The 17,116-nt window shown below is 41.2% G+C and overlaps 1 protein-coding gene across 2 annotated transcripts in view; it reads left to right on the top strand.

Annotated features, from left to right (window-relative positions):
* The window catches only part of FNBP1 (formin binding protein 1), a 169,831-nt gene that overhangs the window by 1,341 nt on the left and 151,374 nt on the right, over positions 1-17,116 (top strand). The gene's annotated exons all lie outside the window — the stretch shown is intronic.

Genomic DNA, 17,116 nt, shown 5'->3' with positions numbered 1-17,116 from the left:
AAAACGTATTTTGACTTGGGTTGAAAGATTAAGATAAAATGTAGGACTACTAAATGACCGTGAAAGGTAGAGTTTGATAATGTGATCTTTTAAATTGGTGCCTGCATGCAAATGTAAGGTCAAGGGAAGGAATCCTAAGAAGTGAAAAGGAAAATCCATACACATCAAACACAAGAAGGACATAATGCAGCCATGTTTGGCAGCATGATGGTGGAGCATGGAGCAAAATGTAATAGTGGGTTTGGGATTGTGCACACGTGTAATGAGTTAATGATAGGGTATTAAAACTCTTTGGACAGAACTGTGCTTTGGGATGAGAAGGAAATAGGAAATTGAGATTTGGTTAGGGAAGTCTCAAATTAGTGGTAGAGGATTGTGTGGGTTGCAAGATGCTGCAGGTTTTCAGTCTTGCATGCAAATATTAAAAGATGCTAATCAGTGCAAGTAAATATGTAAACATAACTAGTACTATAAAGAGACCAGTTTAGTAGATTAGGTATTTTAGATGTGTTAATTGTAATCCTTCATAGATACATTACAGGCCTGCTTTGCCCTACAGGTGACTAAGCATCCAGTTTTGCTGTGATTTATTTATGTTCTAGTTAAACCTGATTTATGTCTAGACAGTAAATTATGAAGCAAATGCTTATTTTGAGGTTATTGTTTGTGAGCAAGGTAAATGTGGTATGTAATATTAAAATCATCACAGATGATGCTATATTGATTCATTATTATTTCAATAGCCCTACTTCATGGGAATATTTACAGGAAAAGTTTGCCTATTTTTTCTCAGTGCTGATGATGATTTAAGGGGAGGAAAAAGATTAAAATAATGGACATACACTGAATGACCTAGGATAACCTTTTTAAATGAAAAAATAAAACTCTGAAATGTCATATGTCAAATAACCTTAGTTTTACTTTTTGAAAAAATTAAATCTGTGAATTGTTTATCATGATGTTTTCTCAAGAGCAAGTGATCTGAGTAATTTTAGTTTATTTTCTAATAAAAAACCCCACAATGTTACCTTTTGCATGTGTGCTATGCACATATGTCATACCTACTCTAAGATGCTGTAGTGAAAATTGCTTTAGATAGGTATACTGATAAATATGAATGGATTGTTACATTTTCCAGATAGCTATTTTCTTAAAATGAATCATATGAGAGAAATCTTTGCCTAATTGACTTTAATGGGCCTAAGATTTCTCCCTTCGTATCTTATATGTATTTTGAGACTCATGGCAGGTTACTGGCAATAGGATTGAGTATCTAAATTGCACAGAGATAATTTCAGAATGTAATGGACAGTAATTCAGAAGAATAGGAATTTATCAGAATTGGTTTACTTAAAATTTATTTAACAGAGCTTTAAAAAGTTATCAGTTTCAGTTGCTTCTAGATGTGTTGGCAAAAACACTTGGTTTCTATAGTGCATGCCACTGACGTTAGCTGATAACAGTGGTATTATTTTTGAAAAAAATAATTGTATGTGAATGTTAAAGCATAATGTCTATTTTAAAGAAGTCAGGTGATACAAAAAATAGTAAATATGAAAAGTTTCTACAGCATTTTGTGTGTACTGGTGTCATGAATTGATGAATCAGAAGTGATGTGGGGGTGAATGTTTTCCTACAAAAGTTTAGCAACTTAAATCCATTGAAAAATTAGTATTGCCGTAGTTACATCTAAGTCTATCATGTATACTGACTTATCAGTATGGGCATATGTTCACTCTTGAAAGTTAACAAAGGAGAGGTGAAATATAGCCTGCCTTTTAGCTGCCACAGAATATTAGTCTATATGTTTATGTACAGTTTCTTCTTGTTCCTGCAAAGAATGCTGATGGCAAAGTACCATGCTTCAGAAGAAATTTTTAAATGTCATTGGTGACTTGAAGTAGTTATATTCTCAAGATACATTTTAGTCGTGTGCATTATATGTATTATATATAGTGCACTTGCAATTGTGAGATTCTTATTGAGATTTTACTCAATCAAAACTCCCATTGACTTCAGTGTGAGTTTTTCCTGAGGATATGGTCTTGCTGAATTTAAATGTATGCTTAACTAGAAGAACTCATTACAACTACTAATGTGGCAATTCTGTTTAATATCAGGTTGGATGTTCAGGGTAAGGAGATTGTTTGTGGCCCCCACTCTAGCAAGGAACACACAGAGGAAGACCCAGAATATCTCAGTAGAAGCCTGCTTGCACAGCGTTTCCGGTATGGAAGTATGCTACACAGCATAGCAGTAACTGCACGTTCTGCACTGTTCTTTGCAGGAGGTGTCTAACCCTAAACTTCATCTGCTTGCTACTGTCTGTGGAGTACTGAAATGCCCATCTTACAACTAGAGAGGGGATGGTATAAGTCAAAATAAAATCTGAGATACTCCATAACTCATAAGGCCATAGAGATTAATAGTTACTTCTCTGAACCCCAGTTCTCCCCCTCCATGCACTTCCCTGACCCAGGACCATGAGTAATTGTAGTTACTTCTGAGCTTCAGGAACTTGAGGAGTGGTTAGCTCTCTAACTAGTCAGATTTCTGTGATATTTATAGTTCCTAATGTTAATAAGTATATGTTAGTCAATGTCCTATTTGAAATTCTCAGCTTTGACTAAGTTGATGCGAGGCTTGGGAAAGATAATATAACCACAAACAAGTAATTCAGTACAGTCCTATTTCACAAAACTTTAGCTAACCAAACTTTTGGTATGTTCCTGGGTCTGTAAAAGATCTCATGGACTCATCATCAATATTTTATTACATTTAAGTGTTGTAAGTGGTATTTTAACTTGGGGAATACTAGAGCACTTTAGTAAGTCCTCTATTTTTTTTTTTAATTTCGGGCTTGGGCCCTTGTTTTGCCAAGTAAAATCAGATTGCTTGCTAATTAAACTAATCTCTGTATTCTAGTCTCTCTTGAATGGAAGGCACAATGGCCACAAAGTCAGTATATTGAAGGCAATGAAAAAAGAACAGCTGTTTTTGATGATAGAATATGTAGTTTGGTTGAATATTTGTAGTTTTGAGGTAGCCACATATAACTTGTGGTTAAGAAATGGTCTGTCCGATTGCTGTGGAGAACCCCGCTCTGGGTATATACCGTCAAGTATGTTACAAGTGCAGTGATTAGATGTGGAAAGATTCATTCATTGTAGTAATGAATCTTGACTGTATGAGGAGTGGAGTTGTGGATTTGTGGTAATTTTATGCTGAATGTGAAAAATAGGTTAGCCAGTTGGTCGAAGTTTTTTTTTTTTTTTTTCCCCCAAAGCTGTTCATGTAACATTTTCCTTTCCCTTTGGTTCATTCTAGTGGACTGGATGTTTGCTAGCAGCTACCCTTTCAACTGAACATTAAAGTAGAGAGGGCTTGATCCTGCAACTCTCAATCATGCAAATAGGGCCATTTACTGTTATGAGATTATTCACAAGTTAAGTTTGTAAGATTGTACATAATTGTAATCCCTAGGAACCCTTCAGTATGACAGTTACTATATAAATGTAAGAGCATATTATTATTATATCGTTAACATGACTTTAAGGTACAAATAACGCCAAGACACAGGAAAGTGTTCAGAGAGCAGTTGTATTGACACTAATAATTAAATAATGAGTTTTTAGTTCTTAATATTTTATGGTTTACCATATAGTATGTTATAGTCATACATACATGTCCCATTCATTTAGACAAATGAAATACTGGTGTAACACTGAGGACTTGAAGATTACTTCCTAGCTGCAACTAATGCATCATTTCCTCTTTCATTATTGATGGCTCTGTTTTATCGACATCACTCACATTTTAAAATAAGTATTTAATATTGGTAGATATATAAAAACATCCAAACAGCATAGATTTACTTTAATATCTTTTTCATAAGTTATTTTTAGTGGGACTTACTGTGGGGTATTACAAATGGGATACCTTACACTCTGAAACTGGCTTAAAATGATGCGATCTTGATGGTATTATGCAGTGTTATTATCTGCATAGTGAGTTCAGGTGTGATATAAATGAAAGCTCTGTTCTTGTCAGCTTGCTTCCTATTAGAGAATCTGCAGAGTTGGATCTAAGGTTGATGTATTGATTCTCTTCCAAGCTCAGCACCGTGTTTTTCTATGCACTATGTTTGAAATTGATCTTGTAAAGTATGATCTTGGGTCCTGTGTTTTCTGCAATCTAAATGATTAATTCTTTGAATAATTAAGTAGTGCACCCCAGTAGTTTGCTACACTAATCCATTACTCTCGAGTTAAGAGAGAAGGAAACAGTATTCTGATGCCTCAAGAACTAAACTAGAAGAGTATATCAACCTTATGTGCTGAATCTTCATTTATTTCCTTATTGGACATAAGGAAATGTAAGAGGACTTTCTTTACATATAAAAAACAGGACTATGTAGCACTTTAAAGACTAACAAGATGGTTTATTAGGTGATGAGCTTTCGTGGGCCAGACCCACTTCCTCAGATCAAATAGTGGAAGAAAATTGTCACAACCATATATACCAAAGGATACAATTTAAAAAAAATGAACACATGAAAAGGACAAATCAAATTTCAAGACAGAAGTGGGATGGGGGTGGGGGAAGGTAAATGTCTGTGAGCTAATGATATCAGAGGTGATAATTGGGGAAGCTATCTTTGTAATGGGTAAGATAATTGATGTGTACACCTAAGCTTAAACAAAGACATCAATTATCTTACCCATTACAAAGATAGCTTCCCCAATTATCACCTCTGATATCATTAGCTCACAGACATTTACCTTCCCCCACCGCCCACCCCCCTTCTGTTCTGAAATTTGATTTGTCCTTTTCATATGTGTTCATTTTTTAAAATTGTATCCTTTGGTGTATATATGGTAGTGGAATAAAATTGTCACAATTTGATCTGAGGAAGTGGGTCTGGCCCACAAAAGCTCATCACCTAATAAACCATCTTGTTAGTCTTTAAAGTGCTACATAGTCTGGTGTAGCTAAAACAAAAAACAAGACTAACATGGCTACATTTCTATTGCTATTTTTTACATATAGTGATTTTGCAAACTCTAGTGAGCATGATGCTTACTACCACGAGAATTGCTCACCAAATAGTGGTAAACACTATGCTAAATAGTATTAGCACAAACTAGCTCTAAACTGTTATGAGCCATCTTCTGTGGATCTCAGGTAGTCAAGGGAACAAAACTGCTTATTTGTATTGAATAATCATACCCTCCATGAGCAGCCTTATTAAAAACACTTCTCCATCAAATGGTTCCAAAAGCTAATCCATAGTTTATGTACAAAATCAAACACTCTATCAATTACTTCACAATCTACTATATATTTGAGAGAGTTTGTCTGTGAGTCTGTATCCATCTGTCTGTCTGTTCAAGAACTCCTCCTAAACTCCTCCTCCTAGTAAGTGCTGGGACCACCACATTTGGTATGCAGCTTCCTCTTATCGTAACTTAAAGCAAGGTCAGGGTTTGGATGTGCAAGGAAGCCTGGAATAGTATGGCTTCTAATAAACCATAAAGAAAAGAGACAGAATCACCAGGCAAAGGAAAGGGGCTGGCTGGGGGTGCACTCCTCGCACTGTCAGCTGAAGCTCTTCCCACCCAATTCATATAGGAACACTGCTGGCTGTTCCCCTTTGTCAGGGAGCGACAGGGCAGATGAATCTGGACCTGTCCCAAGTGGGGGACATACACGCCTCCCTTGGCTGTGCCCACTGGAGCTGCAGCAAACATGGAAAGGCACTTCTCATCTGGTCCCAAGCTGCTGTGGTGAGAGAGGGCTGGGGTCATCATCTCTCCCTGGGGCAGCCTACACAATGAATCCCGCAGCCCTAGCCCCACCGCAGAGTAATGATTTTAATGGAGCATGTACATTTTCGTTTTATTTTCCAAAAAACAAAAATTGAGGACTTGAGCAACACCGGGTAAGTCTTCTAGTGATAAATATATTATTTTATTAAAATAGCGTTCCCCTTGAGCATAACAATTGTTGCCTATCTGATGCATTTTTCTTCCCAGAAACTTGTCTTTGTTTTGAGCAAATATTTTTGTACAGTGAACTAGTTAAACCAGCAGAAGCAAACAAGGCTATGCTCTCTTGACATGTGCAGTGATTCCTCTTCCTCTTCAGGTGGCAGTCTCAGCACTGAGATGCCAAAATGTGATAGGTACTATTTATTTTCTTTGAAGCAGCACATAGCTCAGTGCATGCCAAGCAGTCATGGTAGTGGTGACTGGGGGCCCTCTGGATTTGTTGCATGTTTACGTTACTGCTGTGCTGTTTGGGAAGACTCATTTTCTTTGTGTCTGACTTCTGTTGACTCAATTTATTCAGTAAGATTTATTCTAGTGTATAAAAGGCATCACAAGATTTTTTTTCCTTTATGTAAACTTTGTGCAAAATCTGGGCTTGGGTTCTAGATTCCTTTTGCTATGGAACAACATAAGTAAAACTCTGATGGAACATTCCAAACTGACTGCTGCAAAATAAATTACATTCCTAGGGCAGCAGTGCTATTGCAAACTCATCCTTCTCAAGGCCTTAGAAGAAAGATGAAGGGAAGCCAAATGTGGGCCTCAAAATTCATATGCCATACCTATGTACTTTACTGGGATCAATGGGTGTAGCCGATGGCACAATTTCTCTTCAAACAATACCTTTAACTGTTTATATTGGTTTTTGCTTTATAGAGGGAAAGAACAGTTTATAAAAACTGTGACCAAAGGTTCTCTATCTGGAATTAATGAATGGCTTGGATTAGGGATGCTAAATTTCGATTAATTAACTAATTGGTTAGTCTATAAGGACTATTGTGGCATTCCACCTTTGAAATGTACAAGTGCCCCAGCAGGGGCTCTTATGCATTTCAAAGACTGAAATGCCATGTGGAGCTCGGGACCAGGGGGGAGTCCCTTGTTGACCGCGGGTTCTGTGCGGGCGCTTCCACTTTGAAATATACAAGAACCCCAGCAGGAGCTCATATGCATTTCAAAGATTGAAATGCCACATGGAGCCTGGGACTGTTCTTCGCTGGCTCTGGTCTCCACGCAGCATTTCAATTTTTGAAATGCACAGGAGCCCCTGCTGGGGCTCTTGTACATTTCAAAGTTGGAACGCCATCGCTGCGCCCCTGCCCCCTCCCATGAAGCTGAAGCTGGGGGGAACCAGCCTTTAAGATGGCTCCCCCCCGACATCCCCTTCCCCTTTCCCCACTTGCTGCCTCTTTCTGCAAGTGGGGGTGAAGTGACTAGTCAACTAGTGTGTCGACTATCCAATAAGCTTTTGCTTGCTGGATAATCGACTAGTTGATAAGTCGCTTACAACCCTAGCGTGGACCATCAATTCATCCAGACAGTCAGTAATCCCCAAGGAATACTCTGATTATGAATTGTTCTTGCTGCAATAACAAATATTTCTTATATTAACTACAGTTGTGTTCTGGGGGCATGTTTATTCAGACATCGGATAGCTATTATTATGAATGGTTTTTAAATAACTAATTTGGATTTGTGTTTACTCAGTGAATTATATCCACTCAAATATTAAACACAATAACTTCTGCTTTAACACATTTCTGTTGTGTTAATAAAACACGGAAACCCACTAAATTGGCATGCAGCAGCAAGCAAATGAATGAGCATGCATTTTCTTTTTTAACAAAAGGTGTAAATAAGCAAGGAGAAAAATTTCATGCCCACATCAGAGCAGTTCATCTGTCGTAGGCAAGGCTTATAAGAGCAGTGTTCATTAAGAAATGTGTAGCCAAGATTTTTCTTTGCTTCTGTAGCAAAAGAAAAACAGGATGTTCAGTGATACAGGTGTCCCTGCTCTAAGTCGCCCCAGTAAACAGCTGTTCTGCACTAAAGTCGTTGGCTCTTGTAGGAACTGATGCGTTATAAGTCCTCCCATTCCCTGCTCTTAAGTCGTACAAAAGAAAAATTGCACAAATGGAAGTCAGCCGTGGGGAAAAAAATTCCCCATGTTAAGTTGTTTCACTGTAAGTCCAGGTTTTTTGGAACGTGTATTGGTCTTATAGTGAGGACAGACTGTACTAGACTTCCTCTTCTTGATGTAATACTGTATGTATAGTGAAGGAAGAAGCATCACAGGAAAGGAGACTGCAAGGGAAAAGTGTGTGTGTGTGTGTGGAGACCAATGTCCTTTATTTTTCTAGAACTGTGTTTAAATCTGACAACACATTTTGTTTGTGTTTCACAGAAGATAATCTCTGGCAAATGTCCTCACCTTGGTGTGTAATTGTAGTTAAACTCCATACAATTTTACTAATTCTTGTTTTCAGTTTTTTTGTGCAGATAAAGCTAACCTAATTTTAATAGCCTAGAAAAAATAATAAAAACTAATTTATTTGCTTCTTCCCTGAAAGCTTCTATCATCATCAGATCAGATGATCATGTCAATTCCTCTGAGCCTAGTCACACTAATATAGTCATTCGTCACATAAGATAGATCAGTGCAGTGTGCTCTACCTATCTACTAAAGTGAAAGTTGCATGGACATGCTGGTAAGTGCAACAGCCTGTCTCTTATGCAATGAGAAAACATATTGCATGAAACCTGTGTACACAATACTGTCTCCCTGCTTAAATTTGGATCAGCTGAAGGGTTTAGACTATTATTTTCAAAGCCCTTGTTGATGGGCTGGGATCTAGCTATTTAAGAACAAATGTCCTCTCCAGTCATGACATACAATGCCAGCTACATTGTACAGGGATAATTTGCTTGGTGGAGTGCAAGATGAAACTCTCTGGTGTTGGGAATAGGGCAATTCCAGTAATGGAACTGCATCTATGAAACACATACCCACGAGAGATCCTGATCAACCTCTAAACCTTTAAAATGCAATGCAAGACCTGTCATTTAGCAAAAGCCTTCTCTCACTCTAGTTAAAAAGAGAACAGAAGAAAGGGCAACCACTATTTCCAACACAATAAAAAACAAAAGACCTCCTGAGTAACATGGATGGGAACTACAGAATCGTTGCAACAAGTTTAGCAATATTTAATCCTGAACATCACACTCAAATGTGACTGTGATTGCCACTTTAGAAACATGTTCATTGATTCATACTATGTCTTTCTTACTAATGTAATACTGTATAAGCCCTCTTAGGACTTTTCTTTATGAAGTGAGATTATTTTTGACCCATTATTCTACAGTTAACCTGAGCTATGCAATGACTAGAAACAGCCCAGAAGTCACCTTATTAACTACTGTTTGAATCAATTCAGTCAAAGGTCAAGACCTTTCCTTTCATATGATGTGTTTGGTTTTCATACAGATAGGGCAAAGAAAATTTTATTATCCTGATGTTATATTGCCTTTCTGGTTGGTTTAAGGAGTGGTCTTTAGTTAGGCATAAAGTCAACATCTGGGATGTTAACAGAATAATGAAAAGCCAAAGAAAAGAATCTTCTCATTATTATCTTCTCAGTTATTTAGCAAATGGTATAGAAGCAGAGAAAATCAAGAAAGCTATTTTAGAATTAGGGTTTCAAAATGTAGTGCTCCCCATTTTTCTGTGTTCAGAATATGTAGGGAAGTTGCTGTCCTTGGAGTCTGCTAGTCAGTGGAGCAGTCTTAATTTTTCTCTGGGGGCAAATCACTCATCTAATCTCTCAGATGGGGGTGAGATTGATTCTTTAATCAGGTTGTCTTCAGAAAAAGGGTTATATGAATCACTGTGCCCTGAAGCTTCCTCATGTTATTAAGGTTAAATTAAACAGTCTGGGTCTGTGTAAGCTATAATACACTTTGAGAGATTCCCTCAGATAAGAGGAGTTTACAATAATCAGAAAATCAAACCACAGATAAAAGAAAAAAGGCTGAAAGGCAGAATCATCCTTAATAGACTGGGACTAATACATTTGCTTTGTTTGGGGGCAATACTTTACATTCAGCTTCTATTAGGGTGGGGAAAAAAAGAAATGTATGAACTTCATAGTTCCATTCATAGCACTGCATTAAGAATCTGTTATTCCATTCTTCATATACAATCCATATTTCAGCCAAATATAACTGATTAAAGAACATTAAAGTTGAACAACTAAGCTTCTAGGAGGCAGGAAATTCCAATGTTAAGTGTGCACACAGGCTTACCATAGTACCTTCTGCATATGCATATGCATCCTTGATCTCTTACTAATTTCTTAACAATCATATTATTTTTGCAACAGGTTTTGTAGAGTCCTGTAAATCCTATATTAAATTATAATAGTGCAAACACTGAAGCATATACTTACCTTTATGCGCTGTGAAATTCATAAAGATAAACAGATAAGTTGTGGGGGAGGGGTTTCTGGTAGTTTTTTTGTAGGATTGAGCTCTTACGGTCTGATCCAACTCTCACTGAAGTCAGAGAAAGACTCTTAGGCTGCGTCTAGACTGGCAAGTTTTTCCGAAAAACTTGCCAGCTGTCTACACTGGCTGCTTGAATTTGCACAAGAACACTGACAATCTAATGTAAGATTGTCAGTGTTCTTACGCAAATACTATGCTGCTCCTGTTTGGGGAAAAAGTCCTCTTGAGCAAATGTGTAGACAGCTAAAAACTGTTTTGCGCAAAAAAGCCCCGATGGTGAAAATGGGGATCGGGACTTTCTTGTGCAAAACCGCGTCTAGATTGGCACGGACGCTTTTCCGCAAAAAGTGCTTTTGCGCAAAAGTGTCCATGCCAATCTAGGTGCTCTTTTCCGCAAATGCTTTTAATGGAAAAACTTTTCCATTAAAAGCATTTGCGGAAAATCATGCCAGTTTAGACGCAGCCCAACTGACTTGGATGGGAACTAGAATTTTGTATATTGGGTGCTGAAATACGAGTGGTAGTGTCATATAAATGCCTATTTATTTTGGCTAGAAAATTATGTTTGTGGATGTAATTTATATACAAGAATACTGTGAAAAAAATAGGGATCCATAGGTTTTCCTTAAAATTGCTGTGTGACCTAGAGTCTCTTAAGCTCTTTGTGCCTAAGTTTGCCTGTTAAATGAAGATTAAAAATACTTCTCTACCTTTTGTAGTGCAGTTTGAAATCCTCTGCATAACTAAAGCATGCCACTTTCCTATAAAAAGTTAAAATGTTTATAAATTACTTATTAATTGGGTTATGCAGCTGCAGTTAAAGGTCATGGACAAGTATGATTGAGGAATAAAGAGAAACAAGGATTTTCTCCCATGAGCCCAGTTTCCAGAAACTTAGTTAATCTAGTCCAATACAGCATTTCCTTCTCCTATAGGCTCTGGAAGATTATGGGTACCAGCTCTGTGGCACTGCCCTGGATACTTGGTCTATACTAGGCCAGTTTATCCAGGTGAAATCACAGCCTGATGTGAAAACTAAAACAAAATCCATTCTCTGGAAGTGGGGTTTAGAGCTTGTGAAAATAGGTAGAACGTGGGAAAGTAAATAACTTAAGAGCAGCAACAGTATCAGATGAGCCTTTGGACCAGACTTGGATTTAAAAGTTTTTAGATACCTCTAAGTGCTGCTGTTGGTGATGGAGAAGACTGCCAGGGTATGTCTACACTACAAAGTTAATTCGAACTAACAGACGTTAGTTCGAATGACCTTTCATAGGCGCTACACTAGCGCTCCGCTAGTTCGAACTTAATTCGAACTAGCGGAGCGCTTAGTTCGAACTAGGTAAACCTCATTGCACGAGGACTAAGCCTAGTTTGAACTTACTAGTTCGAATTAAGGGCTGTGTAGCCCCTTAATTCGAACTAGTGGGAGGCTAGCCCTCCCCATCTTGCCCTGGTGGCCACTCTGGGCACCACCAGGGAAACTCGTATGCCCCCCTCCCGGCCCCGGAGCCCTTAAAGGGGCACGGGCTGGCTACGGTGCCCGTGCCAGGTGAAAGCCTGCCAGCACCCAGCCAGCAGACCCTGCACCTGGCACGCCATGAGCCAGCCACCCGATGCCCCCCAGCCCTCCGCCTCTTCCCGGGACCAGGCTGGCGGCTCTCGGGAGCCTGGCCAGGACCGCAAGAGGCGGGCACCCGCCTGGTCTAGTGCAGACATCGTGGACCTCGTCCACGAACTCCGCACTAGGCACAGGAAAGTGGCCGTCTAGGGCAGGAGAGCTGCCAGCCTGGCCACCCAGGAGCAGGTTTGCATGAAAATCAAGGTGGTCCACTGAGACCCCCGTCCCTGAGCTTAGAATGGCCGTACTGGGTCAGACCAAAGGTCCATCTAGTCCAGTAGCCTGTCTGCCGACAGCGGCCAACCCTAGGGACCCTGGAGGGGATGGACCAAAGACAGTGACCAAGCCATTTGTCTCGTGCCATCCATCTCCAGCCTTCCACAAACTTTGGGCAGGGACACCACTCCTACCCCCTGGCTAATACCACTACATGGACCCAACCTCCATGACTTGATCTCACTTCTCTTTATACTCTGTTCTAGTTCTAGCCTTCACAGCCTCCTGCAGCAAGGAGTTCCACAGGTTGACTCTTTGCTTTGTGAAGAAGAACTTTCTGTTACGAGTTTGAAGCCTGCTACCCATTCCTTTCCTTTGGTGTCCTCTAGTCCTTCTATTATGGGAACTAATGGAGAACTTTTCTTTATGCACCCTCTCCACACCACTCATGCTTTTATAGACCTCTATCATATCCCCCCTCCATCTCCTCTTCTCTAAGCTGAAAAGTCCCAGTCTCTTTAGCCTCTCTTCATATGGGACCTGTTCCAAACCCCTGATCATTTTAGTTGCCCTCCCCTCTGCCAGCCTCTCTCTTCCCCTCTCCCACCTCTTTTTCCCAGTCTCCCCCAGTTTTGCTCAATAAAGAGAGATTCTATTTTTGACCACACGTTTTCTTTATTTTGTACATCAGGAAGGGGGGCTAGGGAAGGGTAAGTGGAAGGAGGTGAGGGAGGAATGGGGTACGCGCCCCCGATGGGGAGGACTGGGCTGGCTCTGTGGGCTTCTCGGGGTGGAAGTTCTCCTGCAGCCCCCCGATTGCCTCCTCCCCCCGGATGGCAGCCTGTGGCAAGTGCAGCCAGGGTGATGGCCGAGTGCTGTGATGTTCCACGTGTGGGCACTCAGGGCACTCCAAGCCAGGACTGCTTTGCAAGCGGGGAACCCTGAGAACTGTCTGTCCGGGGTGGAGGTCGGGTCCCTTTAAGCACAGCCCTCGGCTACCCTGAGACAGCAGCTCCACGCTCCTCATCTGATGCCCTGCCGGCACTGCTTCCGGCCATCCTTAACCTCTGTTCAGGGTCCACTCTGTGTGGACATGCTAGTTCGAATTAGCAAAACGCTAATTCGAACTAGTTTTTAAGTCTAGCTGCGCTAATTCGAATTAGCTTAGTTCGAATTAACTAATTCGAACTAAGTTAGTTTGAATTAGCGCTGTAGTGTAGACATACCCCTGGAGAGCATTAAGGAAATTCCTGTTTTCTCCTCATTGCTGTGGAATAGGAGGACATTTAGGTCTGGGTAGGTGAAATTCCCTTCTCTCTCTCTCTCTCTCTCTCTCTCTCTCTCTCTTTCAATGTGTACATAAGAACGGCCATACTGGGTCAGACCAAAGGTCCATCTGGCCCATTATCCTGTCTGCCAACAGTAGCCAATACCAGATGCCCCAGAGGGAGCGAACACAACAAATAATCATCATGTGATTCCTCTCCTATCATCCATTTCCAGACAAACAGAGGGTAGGGACACCATTCATACCCATCCTGGCTAATAGCCATTGATGGACCTAACCTCTATGAATCTATCTAGCTCTTTTTTGAACCCTGTTAAAATCCTAGTCTTCACAACATCAGCATCATGGCATAATTGTCCTTTTGGGTGTTAAAATCTAAGCATCTATTAAAAAATAAGGCGGCAATATCTGTGGAGGTCACTGAGTTCCTATTCAGATGAATGTTTTTGATTTTTTTGGGGGGGTGAGGGGGGAAGACTGTTGCTGGTTACCTGCCTACAACACTGAAACAAGTTTTTTTTGCATATGACAGGTTTCATATTATTTATATGTTACTGAGAATTGTTTCTGCATAAGCATTTCTGAGAAACTTAGTCATAATGGGTGTGTTTAGACTACTGGGCTTTTTGGAAAAAAGTGGCCTTTTTTTGAAAAAGAAATTCATCTGCATCTAGAATGCCGCCGCATTTTTTCAAAATTAAATCAAAAGAATGTGGTGGGGTTTTTTTGACTGCCGTAAACCTCATTTTACGAGGGAGAATGCCTTTTCTTGAAAGTGTTCTTTTGAAAAAAGGGGTTCTTGAATGTAAACAGGGCTTTTTTGAAAGACAGCATCCAGACTGCCTGGGTGCTCTCTTTCGAAAAAGCGGCTTGCTTTTTTCCTGCATATTGGGAAAATATCTTATTCCTCTGCATAGACTGCTCTTCATTTATATTATTGAAAAGGTTAATTCACAAAGCCAGTATTTTTTAAAAGGTACAAAATAGGTTTCATGAAGTCAATGAAGTTCTGTATGAGGAGGTCTTGTAGTTTTGGGCCACTCTCAGCAAATGTCTTCTTAAAGAGGAAAGCAACATAAAGATGAAGTGAGTAATCCAAGAAACAGTTCAGTTTCACTTTAATGTTTTTATGCTTTCTGATCAGTGTAAAGTTCCTTAAGTTATGTCTACATTAGCACTTTTGTCAGTACAGCTTACATTGTTCAGGGGGTGTGAAAATACACCCCTCTGAGCCATAGTCACCGGCTTCCTCTGGTCTTTGGGAAAGCTCAGCTTCCCCTCTGCCTGAGGCCCCATCCCCATCTCCCCTCTTTCTGCCCCTCTTCTTCCCCCCCAGATTCCACCCTCACCTCTTCACTCAAGTCCTCACCCTCATATTGCATCTTTCTAGGATGTTAAAATGTGTTTAAGTAAATGTGTAACCTGTTGAAAATTTCAGCAGGAGACAGTGCGTGCAGGGAGCTGACTTTTAAGCTGGCTCCCTGTGCATACTGGAAGCCTGTGTGTAACCATGAAGGTTAACTAATGAGTCCAGGCTCCTTGATTAACCATGCATACAGTTACACTTTCACATCCCTACTTCTTTCCTGCCTCTTCCTATTCCCTCCCCTAAGTGTGCCCCATCCCTGTTCTCTCCCTTCCTTCCAGAGCCTTTTGTATGCCAAGAAACAGCTGATTGCTGCAGGCAGGAGGTGCTGGGAGGAAGGAGGAGCAGATTGCCACTGGGTGATCCAGCCATAGAGAATCCAGAGTTAGTTCCTGTGCTCTGATCAACATAAGTTACTGTGTTGGGTCGGGACCCCCTTGGGACTAACCTGATGTGCTGAGACACCACTGACACCGCTTTTCCTGACAGCCTGGGCGCTCTGTAACCTTGTCTTGCTGAGCTCAGCTCTCTAGCTTACTTCAGCTATGGGACTGGTACAGAGCCACGCCCCAAGGCTACAGACACAAACTGGAAGAAGTAGTGTGCTGGGAAAAGGTCTCACACTAAAGTATATAACCCCTCTGAAAGCTGAACCCCAGATAAATTCGTCTGTATAGAGAACTATACAGTTTAAGCTCATGAATTTTTCTCTTTCTCAGTGTAAAGAGAGATGCTCAGGCTTCCTGCTCCCCCAGGTAGTGATTACTCACACTGGGTTTATTACTAAACAAAAGTGATTTTATTAAGTATAAAAAGATAGCATTTAAGTGGTCATAAGTGGTAGCAGACAGAACAAAGTGGGTAACTGAACAAAATAATTTTAATACACTAAAGCAGTGGTCTCCACCTTTTTACACCCAAGACCACATTTTAAATGTCAGAACAAGCAAAGATCTACTGCCCCATCCTTCCCCCAAGACTCTACTCTTTCCTTGAAGCCCCACCCTCTCTATTCTCCTCTCCATCACTTGCTATCCCCAGCCCTTATACACTCTACACCAGTGGTCTCCAACCTTTTTAAGCACAAGATCACTTTTTGAATTTAAGTGCAATCTAAGATCTACCTTAAATATAAATACTCTTGCCCCACTTCCTTCTCTCCCCTTCTCTGAGGCCCTGCCCCTTCTCACTCCATCCTCCCTCTCTTGCCCTTCATCAGGCTGGGGCAGAAGGTTGGGGTGCAGTCTCTAGTATTGGATTAAGGGATCTGGAGTGTGAGAGGGCTCTGAGCTGCTCTTGGGGCAAACATTTGGGATATAGGAGGGAGTTCTAGCTGCAGGCTCTGGAACGGTGTTTGGATGCAGGAGTACTTGGGGTGTAGGAGTGGGTTCATGATTGGGTAGGAGTTTGGGATGTGGACTCTGCTTATCTCAGGTGGCTTCTGGATGGTGGTGCTGTGGGGCTAAGGCAGGCTCACCCCTGCCCTGATCCTGGACTACTCCCTAAAGCAGCCAGCGAACTCCATCCCAAGTCCTGTAGTGCCCCCCTCGCTTTGTAGAGAAAGGATACAGAGTGGGAGGGAGCACCTTGACATCAGCATCCCTCCTCTCCCTTCCCTGCCCTGCACAGAAAGCAGGAGGCTCCCCAAGGGGAGGGGCAGTTCTAAGGCAAAGGGCAGGAGATGAGCAGAAGTGCGGAGAAGGGCAGTTGAAGTGCTGGCACTTGGTAGCCTCTTGGCCAGACCAGTCAGGATCACCTGTCAGAGGCTCCAAGATCTACCAGTAGATCCTGATATACTGGTTGGTGACCACTGCTCTACACTGCCTCTTTTTTTTTTAATTCTTATGTAGGAAGAAGTTTTTCCAACATTTGGCCTGTCTAGACTGGACCAAATGTTGAAAAACCCTTCTTTTGGAATCCCCCTTATTCCTTGTGGAACGAGGAATATAGGGGTTACCGAAAGAGCATGTTTGCTCTTCCACTAAAATAAGCAGAAGAACAAATGCATCCCTGGATGTGGGAGAGTTTTTCCAGGATATCTCTGGAATCCTGGAAAAACTCCTGCAGTCTAGCAGTACCCTCACTGGGTTGAGACAAGATGTGTGGGCTCTGGGGTGGGAATGAGGGATTTGGGTGTGGGAAGGGGTGAGAGGTGCAAGCTCTGGGAGGAAATTTGGATGCAGGAGGAGGTGGAGAAGGGGATGTTGGTTTGGGGAGGAGGCTCCAGGCTAGGGACTGTTGGGGTCAGATGGAGGGTTGCGGTACTAAGCAAGCCACAGGCTTGTGGCTGT

Source organism: Pelodiscus sinensis, chromosome 23 (genome assembly GCF_052426305.1).
Source record: "Pelodiscus sinensis isolate ZL-2025 chromosome 23, ASM5242630v1, whole genome shotgun sequence".
NCBI lineage: Eukaryota > Metazoa > Chordata > Testudines > Trionychidae > Pelodiscus > Pelodiscus sinensis.
This window is presented reverse-complemented; position numbering and strand designations above follow the sequence as displayed.